Here is a 21,011-nt window from a genome sequence, read left to right as displayed (position 1 = left end):
CAAATGAGTTTTTACTGCCCACAGACCAGGAGATTCCTGTGTTTCCAGCATGGCTGTTTCAGCTGGCAGAGCAGGTCTCCACAAAAAAAACTCACACAAATCTGGGTGGCCATTTTAACAGGCACCTGGAATGCCTGTGAGACAGAGCCACCCATTTGACTGAAAAAAGGCAGGCTGAAACAGGGAGCCCAGTGATCTGGCTCGATGGTCCTCACCCACACAAAGACCAGCAATCTGAAACGCTCTGGATTGAGAGTTTTGCAGAAAGTGCAGCTGGACCCGGAATGCCAGCTCTGTGGGGGGAAGGGTGTCCATCATTACCAAGGTAGTCCACCACTACTGAGGAAGTCTGCCATTACTGAGGCAGTCCGCCATTACCAAGGCAGTCCAACATTACCGAGGGAATCCGCCATGAACAAGGCAATCCACCATTACTGAGGCAGTCCGCCATTACCGAGGCAGTCCGCATTCCTGATGCAGTCCGCCATTACCGAGGCAGTCCGCATTCCTGATGCAGACCACCATTACCAAGGCAGTTCTAACCATACCTCTGTAAACAAAACCACAAGGAAGTCCACACAGGAGCTGGGCAGAGCCCACAGCAGTTCAGCAATGCCTCTACTGGCAGACTGTGACTAGGCTACCTCCTTGCTGGGCAGGGCATCTCTGAAAAAAGGCAGCAGCACATCAGGAAGTTATAAATAAAGCCCCACCTTCCCAGGACAGAACACCTGGGAAAAAAGGCAGTTATGAGTTCCACTGCATCAGACATAAATGTACCTGCCCAGCAGCTCTGAATGGAACAACGAAGCTCCCAACTCAGCACATGAGGTCCTATAAGAGACAGACTGTCTCCGCAAGCAGCTCCCTGACCCCCATATATCCAGATAGACACCTCATAAAGGAGAGCTCAGGTTGACATCTGGCAGGTATCCTTCTAGGATGAAGATAACAGAAGAAGAAACTGGCAGCAACCCTTACTGTTCTGCAGCCGCCACAGGTGATCCCGAAGCAATCAGGGTCTGGTGTGGCCCTCCAGCAGAGGGGCCTGACTTTTAGAAGGAAAACTGAAAAACAGTAAGAAATAAGTTCAACATCAACAAAAAGGACATCCACTCAGAGACCCCATCCAAAAGTCACCAACTACAAAGACCACAAGTACAGATAGATCCACAAAGATGGGTAGAAACTATTGTAAAAAGATGAAAACACCAAAAATCAGAACGCCTCTCCTCCAAGGGATCACAACTCCTCACCAGCAACGGAACAAAGCTGGATGGAGAATGAGTCTGATAAATTGACAGAAACAGGCTTCAGAAGGTGAATAATAACAAACTTCTCTGAGCTGAAAGAACATGTTCTAACCCAATGCAAAGAAACTAAGAACCTTAAAAAAAGGTTTGACAAAATGCTAACAAGAATAAACAGCTTAGAGAAGAGTATAAATGAATTGATGTGGCTGAAAAACACAACACGAGAATTTTGCTAAGCATAGATAAGTTTCAGTAGCTGAGTCAAACAAGCAGAAGAAAGGATATCAGAGATTGAAGATCAACTCAATAAAATAAAATGAGAAGGCAAGATTAGAGAAAAAAGAGTAAAAAGAAATGAACAACCTTCCAAGAAATATGGGATTATGTGAAAAGACCAATCTACTTTTGATAGATGTACCTGAATATGATGGAAAGAATGAATCCAAGCTGAAAAACACTCTTCAGGATATTATCCAGGACAACTTCCACAACCTAGCAAGGAAGGCCAATATTCAAGTCCAGGAACTACAGAGAACACCACAAAGATATTCCTCAAGAAGAGCAACCCCAAAGTACATAATCATCAGATTCATCAGCATTGAAATGAAGGGAAAAATGCTAAAGGTAGGCAGAGACAAGGGTCGGGTTACCCACAAAGAGAAACCCATCGGACTCCCAGTGGATCTCTTGGAAAAAAACCCTATAAGCCAGAAGAGAGTAGGAGCCAATATTCAACATCATTAAAGAAAAGAACTTTCAACCTAGAATTTCATATCCAGCCAAACTAAGCTTCATTAGTGAAGGAGAAATAAAATCCTTTATGAACAAGCAATTGCTCAGAGATTTCGTCACCACCAGGCCCGCCTTACAAGAGCTCCTAAAAGAAGCACTAAACATAGAAAGGAAAAACCAGTACCAGCCACTCCAAAAATGTACCAAATGGTAAAGAGCATTAACACAAAGAAACCGCATCAACTAATGGGCAAAACAACCAGCTAGCATCAAAATGGCAGGATCAAATTCACACATGACAATATTAACCTTAAATGTAAATGGGCTAAATGCCCCAGTCAAAAGACACAGACTGGCAAATTGGATAAAAAATCAAAACCCATCAGCATACTGTATCCAGGAAACCCACCTCACATGCAATGATGCACATAGGCTCAAAATAAAGGGATGGAGGAAGATTTACCAAGCAAATGGAGAGCAAAAAAAAAAGCAGGAGTTGCAAACCTAGTCCCTGATAATATAGACTTTAAACCAACAAAGATCAAAAGACACAAAGGAGGAAATTACATAATGGTAAAAGGATCAATGCAACAAGAAGAGCTAACAATTCTAAATATATACACACCCAATACAGGAGCACCCAGTTACATAAAGCAAGTTCTTAATGACCTACAAAGAGACTTAGACTTCCACACAATAATAGTGGGAGACTTTGACATTCCACTGTCAATATTAGACAGATGAAGAAGACAGAAAATTAACAAGGTTATCCATGACTTGAACTCAGATCTGGACCAAGCAAACCTAATAGACATTTACAGAACTCTCCACCCCAAATCCACAGAATATACATTCTTCTCAGCACCACATCACACCTACTCTAAAATCAACCACATAATTGGAAGTAAATCTCTGCTCAGCATATGCAAAAGAATGGAAATCATAACAAACAGTCTCTCAAACCACAATACAATCAAATTAGAACTCAGGATTAAGAACTAACTCAGAACCGCACAACTTCATGGAAACTGAACAACTGGCTCTTGAATGTTGACTGAATGAACAATGAAATGAAGGCAGAAATAAAGATGTTCTTCAAAACCAACAAATGAAGACACAATGTACCAGAATCTCTGGGACACATTTAAAGCAGTGTCCAGAGGAAAATTTACAGCACTAAATGCCCACATGAGAAGCAAGGAAAGATCTAAAATAGATACCCTATCATCAGAATTGAAAGAGTTAGAGGAGCAAGATAAAAAAAACTCAAAAGCTAGCAGAAGACAAGAAATAACCAAGATCAGAGCATAACTAAAGGCGATAGAGACATAAAAAACCCTTCAAAAAATCAATAAATCCAGTTGCTCGTTTTTTGAAAAAATCAACAAAATAGACCACTAGCCAGATTAATAAAAAAAGAGAGAAGAATCAAATAGATGCAATAAAAAATGATAAAGGGGATATCACCAGTGATTCCACAGAAATACAAACTACCATCAGAGATTACTACAAACAACTCTATGCACATAAACCAGTAAACCTGAAAGAAATGGATATATTCCTGGACACTTGCATCCTCCCAAGCCTAAACCAGGAAGAAGCTGAAACCCTGAATAAACCAATAACAAGGGCTGAAGCTGAGGCAGCAATTAATAGCCTACCAACCAAAGAAAGTCCAGATCCAGACGGGTTCACAGCCAAATTCTACCAGACATACAAAGAGGAGCTGGTACCACTCCTTCTGAAACTATTCCAAACAATACAAAAAGAGGGACTCCTTCCCAAATCGTTTTATGAGACCAACATCATCCTGATATCAAAACCTGGCAGAGACTCAACAAGAAAAGAAAACTTCAGGCCAATATCCACGATGAACATAGATGCAAAAATCTTCAATAAAATACTAGCAAACCAATTGCAATAGCACATCAAAAAGCTTATCCATCACGATCAAGTAGGTTTCATCCCAGGGATGCAAGGCTGGTTCAACATACACAAGACTATAAACATAATCCACCACATAAAAAGAACCAAAGGCAAAAACCACATGATTATCTCAATAGATGCAGAGAAGACCTTTGACAAAATTCAACAGCCCTTTATGCTAAAAACTCTCAATAAACTAGGTGTCAACGGAACATATCTCAAAATAATAAAAAGCTATTTATGACAAACCCACAGCCAATATCATACTGAATGGGCAATAACTGGAAGCATTCTCTTTGAAATCTGGCACTAGACAAGGATGACCTCTCTCACCACTACTATTCAATATACTATTGGATGTTCTAGCCGGAGCAATCAGGCTAGAAAAAGAAATAAAGGGTATTCAGGTACGAAAAGAGGAAATCAGATTGTCTCTATTTGCAGGCAACACAATTGTATATTTAGAAGACCCCAGTGTCTCAGCCCAAAATCTCCTTAAACTGATAAACAACTTCAGCAAAGTCTCAGGATACAAAATCAATGTGCAGAAAACACAAGCATTCCTATACGCTAATAACAGACTAAAAGAGAGCCAAATCAAGAATGAACTGCCATTCATAATTGCTACAAAGAGAATAAAATACCTAGAAATACAACTAACAACGTATGTGAAGTACCTCTTCAAGGAGAACTACAAACCAGTGCTGAGGGAAATAAGAGAGGACACAAACAGATGGAAAAACATTTCATGCTCATGGTTAGGAAGAATCAATATCGCGAAAATGGCCATACTGCCCAAAGTAATTTATAGATTCAATGCTATCCCCATCAAGCTACCTATGACCCTCTTCAAAAAACTGGAAATAACCACCTTGAACTTCATATGGAACCAAAAGAGAGCCTGAATAGCCAAGACAATTCTAAGCAGAAAGAACAAAGCTGGAGGCATCACACTCCCTGACTTCAAACTCTACTACAAGGCTACAGTAATCAAAACAGCATGGTACTGGTACCAAAACAGAGATATAGACCAATGAAACAGAATAGAGGCCTCAGAGGCAATGCCACACATCTACAACTGTCTAATCTTTGACAAACCTGACGAAAACAAGCAATGGGGAAAGGATTCCCTGTTTAATAAATGGTGTTGGGAAAACTGACTAGTCATGTGCAGAAAGCAAAAACTGGATGCCTTCCTGACACCTTACACTAAAATTAACTCCAGATGGATTAAGGACTTAAACATAAGACCTAACACCATAAAAACCTGAGAAGAAAATCTGGACAAAACCATTCAGGACATAGGCATAGGCAAGGACTTCATGACTAAAACACCAAAAGCATTGGCAACAAAAGCCAAAATAGACAAATGGGACCTAATTGAACTCCAGAGCTTCTGTACAGCAAAAGAAATAATCATTAGAGTGAATCGGCAACCAACGGGATGGGAAAAAATTTTTGCAATCTACCCATCTGACAAAGGGCTAATATCCAGAATCTACAAAGAATTAAAACAGATTTACAAGAATAAAACAAACAAACCCATTCAAAAGTGGGCAAAGGATATGGACGCTTTTCAAAAGAAGACAAATATGAGGCCAACAAACATATGAAAAAATGCTCATCATCACTGGTCATTAGAGAAAGGCAAATCAAAAGCACATTGAGATACTATCTCATGCCAGTTAGAATGCCGATCATTAAAAAATCTGGAGACAACAGATGCTGGAGAGGATGTGGATAAATAGGAACACTTTTACACTGTTGATGGGAGTGTAAATTAGTTCAACTATTATGGAAGACAGTGTGGCAATTCCTCAAGGACCTAGAAATAGAAATTCTATTTGACCCAGCAATCCCATTACTGGGTATATATCCAAAGGATTATAAATCATTCTATTATAAAGGCATATGCACACGTATGTTCATTGCCGCACTGTTTCCAGTATCAAAGACCTGGAACCAACCCAAATGCCAATCAATGATAGACTGGACAGGGAAAATGTGGCACATATACACCATGGAATACTATGCAGCCATAAAAAATGATGAGTTCATGTCCTTTGTAGGGACATGGATGAATCTGGAAACCATCATTCTCAGCAAACTGACCCAAGAACAGAAAATCAAATACCACGTGTTCTCACTCACAGGCGGGTGTTGAACAATGAGAACACATGGACACATGGAGGGGAGCATCACACACTAGGGTCTGTTGGGGGTGACTAGGGGAGGGGCAGTGGGGGGTAGGGAGTTGGGAAGGGATAACATGGGGATAAATGCCAGATATAGGTGATGGGGTGATGGAGGCAGCAAACCACATTGCCATGTATGTACCTATGCAATAATCCTGCATGATCTGCACGTGTACCCCAGAACCTAAAGTGCAATTAAAATATATATATAAACTCTCAACCTCCTGTGGAATTATCATGTCCATGGAAATGTGTCACCCATGGGAACATCATCCAGCAAGCATATCACAGCTGAAAACTGGCTGTGATAGGGCTGCTTCTTCCCCCTGTAACTTTTACAGGTTTATGTTTAAAACTCACACTAACTATAAGGGGAAATGTAAATGAAATGTGGCAAAACTGAGAGATTCTGGGGGCTACTGGCTTGGACTGAATTCATGTGGGAAAGCATATTGCTCTCATTACAACAGGCAGGGTATTTTGCCTGTAGAAAAAAATAAATTTGCGGTAGCCCTGTGGATCTCAAACTTCATTTTTCATCACAACCCACCTAAGCAGGACCCAAGAAGTCATCACCCATGTGCCCTGTCCTTCATTACTGTTTGGAGGAGAAAGAACTTGGAGATAATCAAGAACTGAAGAAGAGCAAAATCAATAAGTTAAATTTATTGTTAGCAACATATATAAATAGATTTACTTATACTATGTAAAAGAAGCCTATGAGTCTAAATAGTACACATATATTATAAATGATGTTTTTAATCACCTATTAGTGTTAATACAATTAGTCCTATCACTGTACTTTCTTTGATAGTCTGTTGCAAATTAATTAAACAGTACATATATGCAGTACTACTAATGCTTAGTCACAGTTTGCACAGCTGGAATATGTACATTATAAGTGACTCTTTCTTGAACCACAGTTCATACAAACCTGAGTGTTCACTTATTGGAAATTTATGTGCTAAAATATGCATCACTATACACTCTAAGGGTAAACTGAACAGCACACAACCAGGTAAATCAAATTTAATGAAATTTCTAATTAGAAAGCTGTAACAGCAGTAATTGAAAACCATGATCAGCTCCATAAACTACTGATAGTGTGCTTATGCCAAAGAATCCCTCCCCCAAAACTGAGAAATCTGGCTATATCTTCTGTACATGTTCCTAGTAAGAGTTTTGCAAAGTTACCAAACAGATCATGTAAGCCAGACCCTTAAGTATAATGCCAGGTTGTGGTCCTTAGTAAATTCTATAATGGGATGTTAATTTTAATGTATGAATACCAATTTAGTAGCCTTTAATTCATTCACTAAACAGTTGGGCGCCTTCCATATGCCTGACATTGGTGTATCATCCCTGTCCTCATGGATCTTCTTCCATGGACACAGATAATGAATAGATGAATGAGATATCTAGATATAGACACAGTTACTCATGTGTATGTTAGAAACTGTATTTGTATTTGTGTCATGGAGAACAGAAGGCTGGAACTTTTTACATACATATATATATAAATAAAATTATCAGCTCGTCTGTTCTCCACCACACACATACAACTGGACAGATTTCAAATTTTAAGATTGGGTTTGGGAAGGTCCTACACAAAATACAGACCATGTGGAGTATGTTAAACTCATGTTGGAGTACCAGGAAGGGGGTACCTAAAAAGATCATCCTCACAAGTTAAAGCAAATGTTAAACAAGAGACCCACTGAAAACAAATACTCAGGCTTATTTCAAAGGATCTCATATTTGACACCAAATCTGAAGTCACAACTCTAGATTGGACTAACTTGCAAACATTGATATGCATTCTAGTGGCTTCTTCCATGAGTTACTCCAGGGTTAATGGTGATAAGAATTTATCTATTTAAAAAACAATAATGATTTTCCAAGCACTTGAGGGTCCAACAACTAGCTAGTAAATACATATGTTCAAGTTGTGATGTTATGGATGAGAAGATCAGAAAGACTGATAGGAGGACTTGTTTTAGATTGAGTGGCAAGGAAAGGCCTCTCTGGAGAGACAGCATGTAACCTAAAACATGAAGGATGAAAAGGCACCTGCCAAGCACAGAGGGGTGGGCACAGAGAGAGCCGAGCAGCAGTGAAGGGGCCTGAGCTGGGAAGGAGCAGGGGTGTTCAGGCTACTGTGGCAGAGACATAGGGAGCAATGAAGGGAGGGGTGAAGTGAGGGAGTTGGGGGAAGGGTAAACCAGCAGGGAGACCAGGATGGAAGTGGAGAGGCCAGAGTGAAGGAGAGAGGGGAGAAGTTCAGATGAAAAAGAGTGGGGTCCAGAATGGGATGATGTCCGGGGAAACAGAGGGAAGAAAACAGACCCAAGAAATGTGTTCAAAATTGATTGTACGGGACAGAGAATGGGAGGTGTCTAAAGAGACTTCCAAGCTCCTGATCTGAACTTAGGAGGGAATGGCCAGCTACTGAGATGGGGAAGCTGAGGTATGGTGGAGTTCACCGTTGCAAGTAAGTCACACTTAAAATATACATAAAGATGAAAGTCTATGAGAGTGGTGGTCACTCATCCACAAAAGTGAGAGAGAGGGTTTCCGTTCATTTCCAGTTGAGTTTGTGCCCTTTGTGAAGACCCCTTGGACTCACCTCAAGCAGAGATCTAAACTTGAGAGTACATTCATGTAAATTCACTAGTCAGATATGAATGCCACTCAGGCATCACAAAACAATCACAGAAGACAAGAGTGAGCGCATGCTTGAGAATGTTTTCTGAAATGAGCAGAAGAACTTTGATACCAAAAGCCTTTATGTTAGAATTTGGCTTTCTATGTATTACTAGAAAATATATCATCTGGAGTATTTAAAAGATAGATATTTAAATATTATATAAATGTAATCCTCTCATATTATGTTTCTGGTTCTAGGCCATCTTAAATGGCTTCCTGAGTGATTTTCCTCCAGCTGTAAAGCAAACTGCATCAAGCATTGTAGAAGCCTCAGTTGAGATTTATAACAGAATGAGAGTTGACCTCCTGCCAACACCTGCCAAGTCCCATTACATCTTTAACTTGAGAGACTTATCCAAATGTGTGCAAGGTACTGTACTGAACCCTTGTTTTCTAATCTTCACCCTCCCTTTTTTTTCCATTAGCCTCCAAATCTCTCAGTAACATTGTATGCATGCAGGTGTCTGTGACTCACCTGGAAATCCCATCGCCTGTCCCTGTTCAGGCTGAGTACTTCACAACTATTTCACATGGCCAACACCACCTCCCATTTCTCACTCCCAGCTGATTACTCTCTTTCACTGAAAAAAAAAAAAAAACTGAAGCAATTGGACCAGAGCTGCTTCATCTTCTAAATCTCCCAGACAACTTGCATCTTCCTTCCCTGTGCTGAGCTGCCCCTGCATCTATCAGTGCCAATGGTCCTTCTAGCACCAAACCGCATCCTCTCCTGTCTACTCAAGGATTGTACTCTCATAAGTCCCACTTCTCATCTTCATTGTTTCCTTTTTCATTAGATCATGCCTAACAGCATAGAAAACCACTATCATACCTCTCATCTTAAAAAAAAATAATTTTCTTTCAATCTCGTATTCCCTGATGGTACCTCTACCACTTCTCTGCTCTAAGTGAGATGGGGAGAAGAGACCATTCTGTCCCACTTATTCCTTCTGGTTCTCACTTTAATATATGTCCATCAAAGTCTGATACCCGACACTGCACTAAACTGTTCTTCCTGAGTCCTGTCTCCATCTGCTCAGATCCACTGGTTAGCTCTCAGCAGCACCTTAACGTCACAGCAGTGTCCACACAACTTGCCCCTCCCCACCTTCTCCAGTGGTCCAGGGAAGGCTCCCCTGGGGTCCTCCCTTACTGCCTGCTGTCACTCAGTCTGTTTTGATAGCTGCTCCTCCTCTTCCCTACCTCAAAATGTTGGGGCCACAGGGCTTGATCTTCAGATCTACACACATATTCCCTCAGTAATTTTTGTCAATTCTATAGCATCAACATCAAATACCATCTACTCAGAGATGGCACTGGAGTGCCTGCCTCCAGCTCCCACCTCTCCTCTTAAGTGTCTGACTTGCATATCCAGCTTCCTTCTCAGTGTCCTCCCTCAGGCATCCAGCTGGCCTGCGAAACTTGGCATGTCAAAATTGAATTCTTGCTTTTCCCTTCTACCCTGGCCATGTGTACATACCCCATCCCCAGAGGAGACTACCATTAGTTGATCTGGCCAGGAGCCGTGAAAACCCCTATGCAATCCACGAACAATCCTGACAGCTTTATTTTCAGAATATATCCCAAATCTAACCACTTCTCACCACTCCATCCTCTACACCGCTAACCTCCTCTCTAATCTCCTGCTTCCAGTTGTCCATTTACCCTGTTCAGAGGGACTCAGAGGCTGCTTCCAGCACCTGTCTGTGTTGAGTCTCTGTGTGATCTGGATCTGGGTTTCCTCTCCCTTTCATTGCCTACCACTTTCCTCCTTGCTACTGCCACCTCCTTGCCATTCCTGAAATTAGGCCTTCCCAGGGACCTCTGTACATCACTTGGAATGCTCTGACACCAGATACCCATGTGGCTCACTCTCCCTGCTTAAATGTCACCTCCTCAGCAAAACTTTCCCATGTCCCTTCATAGCTCCTATTACCTGAAATCATATCGCACATATTTCTATGCATATATATGTGTTTATGTATCTCTCTCTTCCACTAGGACATCAGCTCCCCTAGGGCTGTATGTATTTCACATGGCCAACTGCATCCCAGTGCTAATTGGGCCTGGCACTGAATGAATGAATATCTAGATGAATAAACAAATCTCCCTCGATTTTGTATAAAAGGACACTAACTCTTAGTTGATCCATGATCTGCTTCACTCCTGACTCCCCAGCCAGTTCCCTTTGTTCTACACCACTCTTTTTTGTTTGTTTGTTTGTTTGTTTGTTTTTTGTGAGATAGAGTTTTGCTCTTGTTGCCCAGGCTGGAGTGCAGTGGTGCGATCTTGGCTCACTGCAACCTCTGCGTCCTGGCTTCAAGCAATTCTCCAGCCTCAGCCTCCTGAGTAGCTGAGACTACAGGTGCACGCCACCATGCCCAGCTAATTTTTGTATTTTTAGTAGAGATGAGAACTCCTGACCTCAGGTGATCCACCCGCCTCAGCCTCCCAAAGTGCTGGGATTACAGGCCACCGTGCCCAGCCAATATTTTTTTTTCTCTAAAAAGAGTCGAACTAACATTTATAAGTTTGTTTTCAGTATCTGCAAAGTAGCCAAAGCAAAAGCTATGGAGTGCTTTCATGTGAAGCCGAAGCAATGATTGGCCTCTTTCAAAGCCAGCCCTCTTTCCTGTCTTCATCACAATCTAAGTCATTACCTGTTGTGCTTTAACAAGTCTGAGAATGAACTAGAAGATGCTGAACCATGGCAGGAGCTTAGGCATGAAGAACCCTGCAGACCCTTCCTGCTCCTCCCTAATGCACAGTTCTCACACAGGTTCCTGATCTTCCCAACTCCCATGTGAAGGCTCTGTGACTCTTTTCTTTTTCTTCCTCCAAGAGCCTGAAGGACTCTCAAAGCTGGCACACCATCCTTGCCACAGGATGGCACAATAATTTGTTTACCTCTTCCTCCACTGAAATCTTATCCTCTTATACTAGCAGTTTAGTCCTGTGATTCATGAACTCAATTTTCCTAGAAAACATTAGAATATGGCTTTCTTTCATGAACTGCTTCAGACTTACTTCCTGATCCTCAGACATTGTCTAATCTAGTCATTTATTTATTATCTTTCCCCATTGCTTTTCTATTCCTATTTTTAAGATAATTTTTGAGCTTCAAAATTCAGGACTTTATCTCTGAAATTACACGTCATAAAATACCCAGGAAATTCCAATGTTGAATCCCTTTCTCCTTGTCCCCGCATTTCATCCAAAGGTCCTAGAAATTTCCTTATTTCTACAAATATTAACTGAAAATAATTAAAACTTCAAGCATTTCAAGAAACATATATGTCATACACAAACACAGACACAAATATGAGATGCAAAAATAAAGGTAGCATCATTATCTGTAGAAATACTCTAGTATTCCAAAGCAACATGAGCAGTACCTACCATGCTATGTGGTACACACTTTCTGCTGAGTGTGCCCACGTGCACAGTAGACACTGTCCCTGCCCTTGTCTACAGTGTGAGGAGCCCCATATTGGTGGTCCCTGTGGAGAAGGACCATTTCCAGGAATTCCTGTACATTGTTGCTTTGATTGTAACTTGAAATCATTAGAACTGTGTTTGAAATAACAATTAACATTAATGAAATGAGTACTCAGAATGATCTTAGTAGAAGCCAGAAGGTCCAGGGCATTTGGTAAGAACTGAACATTGGGGAAGAAAGAGAGAGAAATGGGAGATTCAGAAACAGTATAAGCATTGGGAGGGGGAAAGTTGCAAGATAAGTAAATATATATACTTTAGTATATTTTAAAGTAATGTGAGACTCTTCACTTAACATATTGCAACCTATGTAATAATGAGATGAACTTTGCTTATATTGTGAAGTTTGACCACTCAAAATGCTCAGTTAAAGAAACATCACAAAACAGGTAAAAAAATGTTTTTGTCAAATAATGTGTCCCAGTTTTGTTATCAAAAAATGAGGTCACTATTAGCATATGTGTATATCTACTAGGGAAGCATTCATTTTTGTCAATATAGGGATAAAGTTGTACTTAAGGATTTCCTAATTAAACTCTTGCTAGAGATTCTGAAAATGTAGAATTTTTCTTTTTTTTTTCTTTTTCTAAAAAACAGGTATCCTCCAATGTGATTCAGGAACAATAAGAGAAGAAATTCAAATATTTAGACTCTTTTGCCATGAGTGTCAAAGAGTCTTCCATGATCGCTTGATTGACAGTGAAGATAAGCACTATTTCCATGTTATTCTGACAGAAATGGCCAGTAAATATGAATCTTTATTTAGCTATTCTTTTTTTATTTGAGTAGAAAAGCAATTTGGTTTCTATAAAGTTAACACAAAATGAATTTTCATCATTTATGAGTAAAAATTATTTTCTTTGATGGTTCAAATATTTAAAATATATGAAATATTATGTAATATTATAAAATAATTTTATTAAGATTCAGGAAGGGTCAGCCAGGCATGATGGCTCATGCCTATAATCCCAGCACTTTGGGTGGCTGGGTGGGTGGATCCCTTGGGCTCAGAAGTTTGAGACCAGCCTGGGCAACAAGGCAAGACCCCATCTCTACTAAAAATACAAAAATAAATAAATAAATTCAGGAAGCATTAATATTTTAATTTATTATGAAGTTTTAAGTAGAGGAGAGAAAGTAGGAGAAACAGTACTTTGTCTGATAAGAAGCCAAGATAATTCTAAAGTACTTCTTATTTCTTATAAAAGTATCCAATATTCATTATTTAAGAAATGTTTTAAATTATTTATTAAGTATCGTTACTCTTAAACTTGGGAGATTATCAGTCAAACTAAAGTGGCATGGTGTTAACACAGTATTCTCTTAGTTTATATATATATATATTAATTAAGTCTTCTAAGTAAAGTAGTAGCTATTATTCTATATGTTTTATCACTAAAATATTGCGTTCAACATTATCATTACATTAAAAACTTGATTTTGTTCTTTAAATAGATAAACATTTTGGAATTGCAATTGGCCTGGAATATTTTTTGAATAAGCCCATCATATTTGGAGATTTCATTAAGGCAAGTATGTTAGACTGACTTGACCTCATTTGAAAATTATAAAGCAGTTACTATTTTCCAATGCAAATTCATATTCTATAAAAACTTTACCTGTGTGAAGAGTTAAGATCTAGAACAGATGTCAGCCAACTTTTATCTGCCTGCCACCTATTTTTGTAAACAAAATTCTCTGGAACATAGCCACAACCAATGGTTGCTTTTGCTCTGCAACAGCAGAGTGCAGTAATAGTGACAAAGACTATATGACTTGCAAAGCCTAGAATATTTACTATCTGGCCCTTTACAGAAGAAGTTTGCTGACTCCTGATCTAATTACATTCATTTTGGAAACACTTTGACTCAGAGAGCCATCTGGTATTCAATCTGGAAGAGAGCAGAGAGGTCTAGTCTCTTAATTCAGGAATTCCCCCTTATTATACTCTACATAATGAAGCTACTTGGTTAAGAGAATTGTCCTCTTCATTTCAGGGTAACTCTAATTAGTACCAACTTTTTTGTTATATTTAACTTCCTTTGTATTCCCTTATGAGTTCCTCAAGCCTGTCTCCACAATACTACCTACCTAATTTTTACCCTCTAAACCTAATTTTACCTTCTGGTAATTTTTACCCTCGAGACCTGCCTAGAATAAATCTGCTATCTCACTACCCTACCTACATTGGCAGATAACCATGTTGTTTTACTAAGGTGCCCCTTGTTCAAGTAAAACATTCCTAGTGTCTCCAAGAGGGCAGAGACCAGGTCTGTTTTTGTTCATCTTAAGTTCCCAGGTTCCTTCATAGAGGTACATAGCAGGCTCTCAATCAATGCCAACACATAAAGGAAGTCGTCTTTATATTATATGTATACAGTACCTCACTGCTCTGGTAACTCCACTCTAGATAAGTGTTACACCTGACAAATAAAAAAGATAAACTATGTATTTTTGTAAAGTATATATATTTATTATTAGAAGTATGGTCCAAAGTTTGTTTCCCAAGATTATTTTCCTGTGTGTTTCTAGTGATTGTATTATTAGATGAGGGAATAAACAGAAAAGGAACTGCTAGACTCTTCTTGCATAGCCTATGTGTGTTTTAGTAAAAGAGTCCAGGAGAAAGTGCCCCTGGGGCAGTTGCTATATACAATAGAGAAGAGACATCATCAATAGATTAAAATAAGACTTGACTCTCTATAATTTACACCTGAATTTCATTCTCAACAATTTAGGTAACACTAGATGACTGCTATTTAAAAACTACAAATAGTTCTGGCATGATTTTTTTATAATAATAGCAGTCTATTATGCACAGTTTTTAACCAGTTAGCTTTTCTAATATCAGTAACCTAACAGCAAAAATATGAAACCAGGTTGGGCGCAGTGGCTCGCACCTATAATTCCAGCACTTCAGGAAGCAGAGATGGGTGTATCATTTGAGATCAGGAGCTGGAGACCAGTCAATATGGTGAAACCCCATCTCTACTAAAAATACAAAAATAAATTGGGCATGGTGGTGGACATCTGTAATCCCAGCTACTTAGGAGGCTGAGGCAGGAAAATCACTTGGACCTGGGAGGCAAAAGTTGTAGTGAGCTGATCGAACCACTGCACTCCAGCCTGAGCAACAGAGAGAGACTCCATCTCAAAAAAAAAAATGAAACCACAATGTAGAATTGTGAGAAAAATCAAAACCCTATTTCTGAGCTTCTGCATAAATTTTATTGCAAAGATCTTCAAAATTCCAGTGTAGCTCTTAAAGAAGTTAAATGAAATGGATTTTCCAGGTTATGCATGTTATGAATATGTTCCATCAGAATTGATCCAACTTGCTTCTTCTCCCATAAATTATAGTTTGGAGCAGATAAAGCTGATCGGATTTATGATGACATGCCTGATATAGAGAAAATTGGAAATGTTCTACAGGACTATCTTGACGATTATAATCTCACAAGTCGCAAAGAAGTAAAGTTGGTGTTCTTCCAGGATGCTATAGAACATGTTTCAAGGTATAATGCTATAAGGCGCCCAATAATGCATTGATTTAATTTTTTTGTAATAAAGGGTAAAAAAAATAAGTTGTATAAAACTCTTTAAACAGATTGCTAGATGGTCAGAGGTCTTTTATTAATTCTCACTATAACTTGAGTCATTGTTTAATTTATTTTAAATATTTATGGAATGAGCTTTCTGTAGAATCATTATTTTTGTTAAATATTAACAGATGGTTTTTGTTCATTTTTATCCGTCCTGTCTTGTTACAAAAAGGATATGGGGTTGTTTACAGAGATACATGTACACTATAAGAAGGCTAATTCCATGCATGCCTAAAGAAAGGGGAGCTTCAAAATTAGAGCAAAACAAGTTCAATCCAGGATCATACATTTCACCTGCTTGCGAGTCTGACTCTTCTCCACTGCAAGTGTCCTATGAGGGCATTTGACACATTCATGAGCATCCAGCCTAAATATCTGCAGGCCTTGGGGCACACTTTTGGAAGTGGCTCCTGTCCTGTTTGATAGTTCTAATGTTAAAATGATTCTTCCAGGATAAGCCAACCTCTACTTCCTGTGCTTCTGGTATCCATTCCATCCTGTGGAGTAGTCATGATTTAAGGCACTCAGTGTGGGTATGAAACCATGATGTGGAGCATCTCATTTACCTGGTAAAACACTCTCTCTGTAGCTCAGTATTATAATCTCTTTACAAATGAAGCGCAGAGAATGTCCCAGTGGTATATTGCTACGTAACAAGCCACTCCTACCCTTAGTAGATTCATTTTATCATCTCTCAATTTTCCCAGCTGTTCTCTCTGGGCATCTCTTTTGCAGTTGCAGTCAGATAGCTGCTGGAGTGCCTGGAGCATCTCTGCTTCCAGGTAGTCTCTCCACTTGTCTTTCAGCATGACAGTATCAGGGTATCTGGACTTCTCACATGGTGGCTCAGGGCTCCAAAAGCAAGTGCTCCAAGACAGAGAGCCAGGCAGAAGCCAAACCACCTTTTTGATGTAGCCTTGGAAGTCACATAGCATCATTTCTACCATGCTCTTCTAGTCCGTGCAGTTATACAGGTCCACTCAGGGCCATAAGAAGAGGACAGAGACCCTGTCTCTTGATGGGATCAAAGAGCAAGTAGGACTAGAGGCACTATTGCAGCCGCTTTTTGGACAACACAGTGTGCCACAGAGAGATTAGGTAAATGGTCCAAAGTCCTCTAGTCAGTGAGTGGCAGGTGGGGATCACAGCCAGTGCTTCAACTCTAACTCCACTACGGGTGCCCCTTCCCAAAATTGGCTCACTTTTTTCATAACATCTCTCCAAATATTTGAAAATTATTCCCATATTCTTCTTAGCTTTATCTTCTCCAAGCAAAATTATCCCATATCTTTCTTATTGACTATTAGAGATTTATTTCCAGCCTTCAAATACTGAGCACTTTATAATTTTTCAAGGTTCTACTTAAAATATAGCATCCAGATTTGATATCAGATTCTGTGGAATAAATACAGTGAAATACAGTGAGAGCAGGATTTCCCATGGTCTACTGCTGCAGCAAGATTTTCATGGCTTTGGTTTTTTTCCTGTGTCAACTACCTTTTAGCATTGGTTCTTGTTAAGACTGACAGTTAAATCCCCAGGATTTTTTCACATAAACCATAAGCAATAAAGTCTTTACCTTTTCCATATTTCAGCTCTTTAATTAATCCTAATTCAAGATTTATGTTTGTCACAGATTAAGTGTTATAACATAGGTCGTTTGTCACTGGCCTGTCCAGATGCCACTTGCTTCCCCTCTGTCCCTCTGGCAGCATACCCACATGCTATCCCCTAACAACTTTTATTCCCATCGCTCAGGCAGGCCCTAAGCCTGCAAGGAAAAAAAAATAATGGCAGCATTTTGGTCTGAGAAACTTCCTGGAGAATAGACCAGACCATAGACAAAGTTGGTTTAATTCTATTTATAATCTTTCTTGCTCTTGTGAAAGAGAATTACCAGGCCCCTCAAGGTTTGCTTAAAATATTATAGAAGGAAATTAAAAACCGTTTGTAGAATGGTGAAGATTTGGTTTTCAGATGCACAAAGGACAGCCATGTCAATAATGATGTAGACTGTTCTTTTATTCAAGAGAGGATCAGTAGTTAGGAATCAGAGAAAACATATTTCTGCTTGTAAGAGCTTTCAAACACCTAATGCTGATTAGCAATGGAAAGGACTTTGTTATGAAAGTGACTTATGGATTAATTACTAAATGGTAATTTAGCACATACTATATTTCCATTTGTTGGTGACATTTTAGTTTTTGGCTTTTTGACATAGGGTAAGTAAAAGTCTTCTAACTTGGGGGAAATTTTGCTTTAGAGCCTGTGCTTTCAAAGAGCTAATACACCAGGCACTTTCTGCCCATTGTATGTCCCCAAAGTTGTCATCACACTCCAAGAATAGTAGAATAAGTCTATTAGTATATAAGCCATTAATTAGGAGAATCATCTCTTGCCTACTACATAAGAGAACATGTAACTTACCTGCTACCTTAGAGGATTCTTACTGGGGGGAGTTTTCAATCCATTTACAAGTAAATTGCTAGAAAAAAATAACACTACAAAGCAGAACAGACAAGTAATTTGTTTCCAGTAGTTTTGGATAGAAATAATCAAACTACTATAAGTAATAAAGTACATGAAATCAGGAAAGAGTGATATGTAAAGTGCAAGATTTTTATCATATTCAATATTTCATCAACTGTAGGACACTTGTACATTATGGGAAAAATAAGAAAAATACTCTCATGGGCAGCTGAAGAGCAATAAGCAAATAGACCTCTGATGTGTCTTTCATTAGATGCATATTGTGGCAGACACATAGCAATGACAATGGTGCCTATGGGTCTTTATTGTTCTAGTAAAGGAGTTGGCCAAAAGTCCTGGGAAAGAGGTTGACAAACTACTTTTGTAAAGGGCTAGGTAGAAAATATTCAGGCTCTGCAGATCACACTGTAACTATTCAACCTTGCTGTCATAATGCATAAGCAGCCACAGACAGTAAGTGAGTGAATGAGCTTGGCTATGTTTCAACAGAACTTTATTTATAGACACTGGTATTTGAGTTTCAAAGGATTTTCACATATGAAATATTACTTTTTAAAGATTTTTTTTCAACCATTAAAAGGAAATCTAAAAACCATTCTTAGCTCAGGCGCCATTAAAAAACCACATAGTGAAGAGGCAGGATTTGGCCCACAGGCCATAGTTTGTTGACCCCTGTTTTAGACAAAGCCGTCTTACCAAGGCATTTAAGGTATGGAAAAAGTGGACCTGTCTGAGGAGCAGGAGAGGGTTTAAAGGTGGAGGAAACAAATTTGAAAGCTTGATTCTTATTTCAGAAGATCCTAAATAATGACTGGGAGTCTGTGCTTTGTACTGGAGGAAGACTTTTTAAATAAGTCCTTGTAGACTCCCTGTTCTATTCTTACAATACATAGCTCTTCTATCCTGCCATCGTGTCTAATAACTAATCAGTGTTCTTTACTTCATAACTGTTGCAGTGTCTAGAAGTTGGATACTTGAATGTAAAATTGATGGAGCACCCACCAAATGTTATGCACTGTTCTCATAGAGAACTGGACATCATCCAGTCCCCCATGATGGAGTTTTATGTGTGGGAAAGAGTTAGCAACATTTTTTCTCATGCGTTACAGTGACCATGTGATGTTTTCATAATAAAAAAAATAATAGTCACTACAATTTTAAAATATTTGAACATTGTTTTCTTCAATTATCGCAATATAAGTAATCTAGATAGATAGATGAAAGAGAGAGAGAGAGAAACTTCCCAGAAGAAGGAGGAGGAGAAAGAGGAAAAATGACTAAACCTGCTTTTACATTTCTCCCATGATTTCTAGTTTCTGCTAACCCAGTCTAAGATTTTAGATAATGGTGATGATAATTTTTTGATTATGTTTACATTTTGTATCCTCTTAAGATGAATTTGTTGACATTGTCTCTTCCTTTTCTGTCATCTTAACAATGTATAGAACTGATTCTCATACATACTGGTCACCTTTATATGATATCCCTTCCCACTTCCCAGGTTTTTACATTTTATTCATACTTCTGTATATCTTCAAGGAATCTTATAAGGAGAGTTTGCAGATTATTTATTCTCTGAGCCATAACATGGTATTTTTCTCCCTCTAACCATTGTCTTATAAAGTGTCATCTTGTAGAATTTATGTCTGAAGCCAGCCTAAAATTATTTGGTCCTTTGGGGATAATCTATTATTTCTGCATTAGATAATCATAAACTTTTCAGTTATGTCTAAAACATAGATTTCAGCTCTAAAATCTCTATATGTAAATTACTTATAGATCTCCTAGGAAATATTTAGTGTTTTGCCTCTCCTCTTTTCCTTTCTTAATCTTTGGGTCGGTGGGTTCAGCTCCAATAGTTTCTTCTATTATGTCAGTCACCATTGCCTCAGTTCTATTCCCTCTTCTCATTCCTGTAATTTCTATGATGTGGCCTCTGGGATCCCATTTGTTTCTCCTAGATTTGCCCTCCTTATCTTCCATTTTATCTCTCATTATTTTAAGATTGCGATCTTTTTTCTGAGTTCTGGTTATATTACTGGACTTTGGCCTCTACTTTTTCTGTTTAACTCTCCATGGTATTGTGTTTGTGAGACTCATTACCTTCCACTCAGGTTTTTGGTTTCCATCTCTATCCAACTTTTCCTAAATTTGGGGGTTTTTTTTCTCCTTTTTGAGGCTCACTCTAGTATCATGATCACAATTCTTTTCAAAATTCCTGTTAACATGAATCTTAACAGGAATTAACATGAAACTTTCTAAACTTTTGTTGGTATCCTGTAGTAAATCTATCTCAAAAGTGTTCTGTTGATCTCTCCTTCTGCACTATGGTGTCTTTTTCTAGGTTCAGTGATTTTTTTGCTCACTCATTCTTTTAAATGGAAACCTGGGCTTGCCAATTGACAATATAAGTTGTGGCCTAGATCGGCTAAGGTCTCCAACAAAGCTCTTCAGACTTCAAGGAAAAGAGATTTTACTTTATTCTAAATTTGTACAACTAGAGCCAAGACCTAACAGGCTGTTAGGAATGGGGGAAAGAATGAAGAAAAGCCCAGCAGTGCTATTCACCAAACCTTGGCCTGAGATGCAGCCTGTTCTTCCCTTGCAAC

At 39.0% G+C, this 21,011-nt stretch overlaps 1 pseudogene; it reads left to right on the top strand.

Moving 5' to 3' along the window:
- The window catches only part of LOC110568659 (dynein axonemal heavy chain 6-like), a 322,799-nt pseudogene that overhangs the window by 176,739 nt on the left and 125,049 nt on the right, over positions 1–21,011 (top strand).

This window comes from Aotus nancymaae, unplaced genomic scaffold (genome assembly GCF_030222135.1).
Source record: "Aotus nancymaae isolate 86718 unplaced genomic scaffold, 86718_ANA_hifiasm-v0.15.2.pri h1tg000017l, whole genome shotgun sequence".
Taxonomy (NCBI): Eukaryota; Metazoa; Chordata; class Mammalia; order Primates; family Aotidae; genus Aotus; species Aotus nancymaae.
This window is presented reverse-complemented; position numbering and strand designations above follow the sequence as displayed.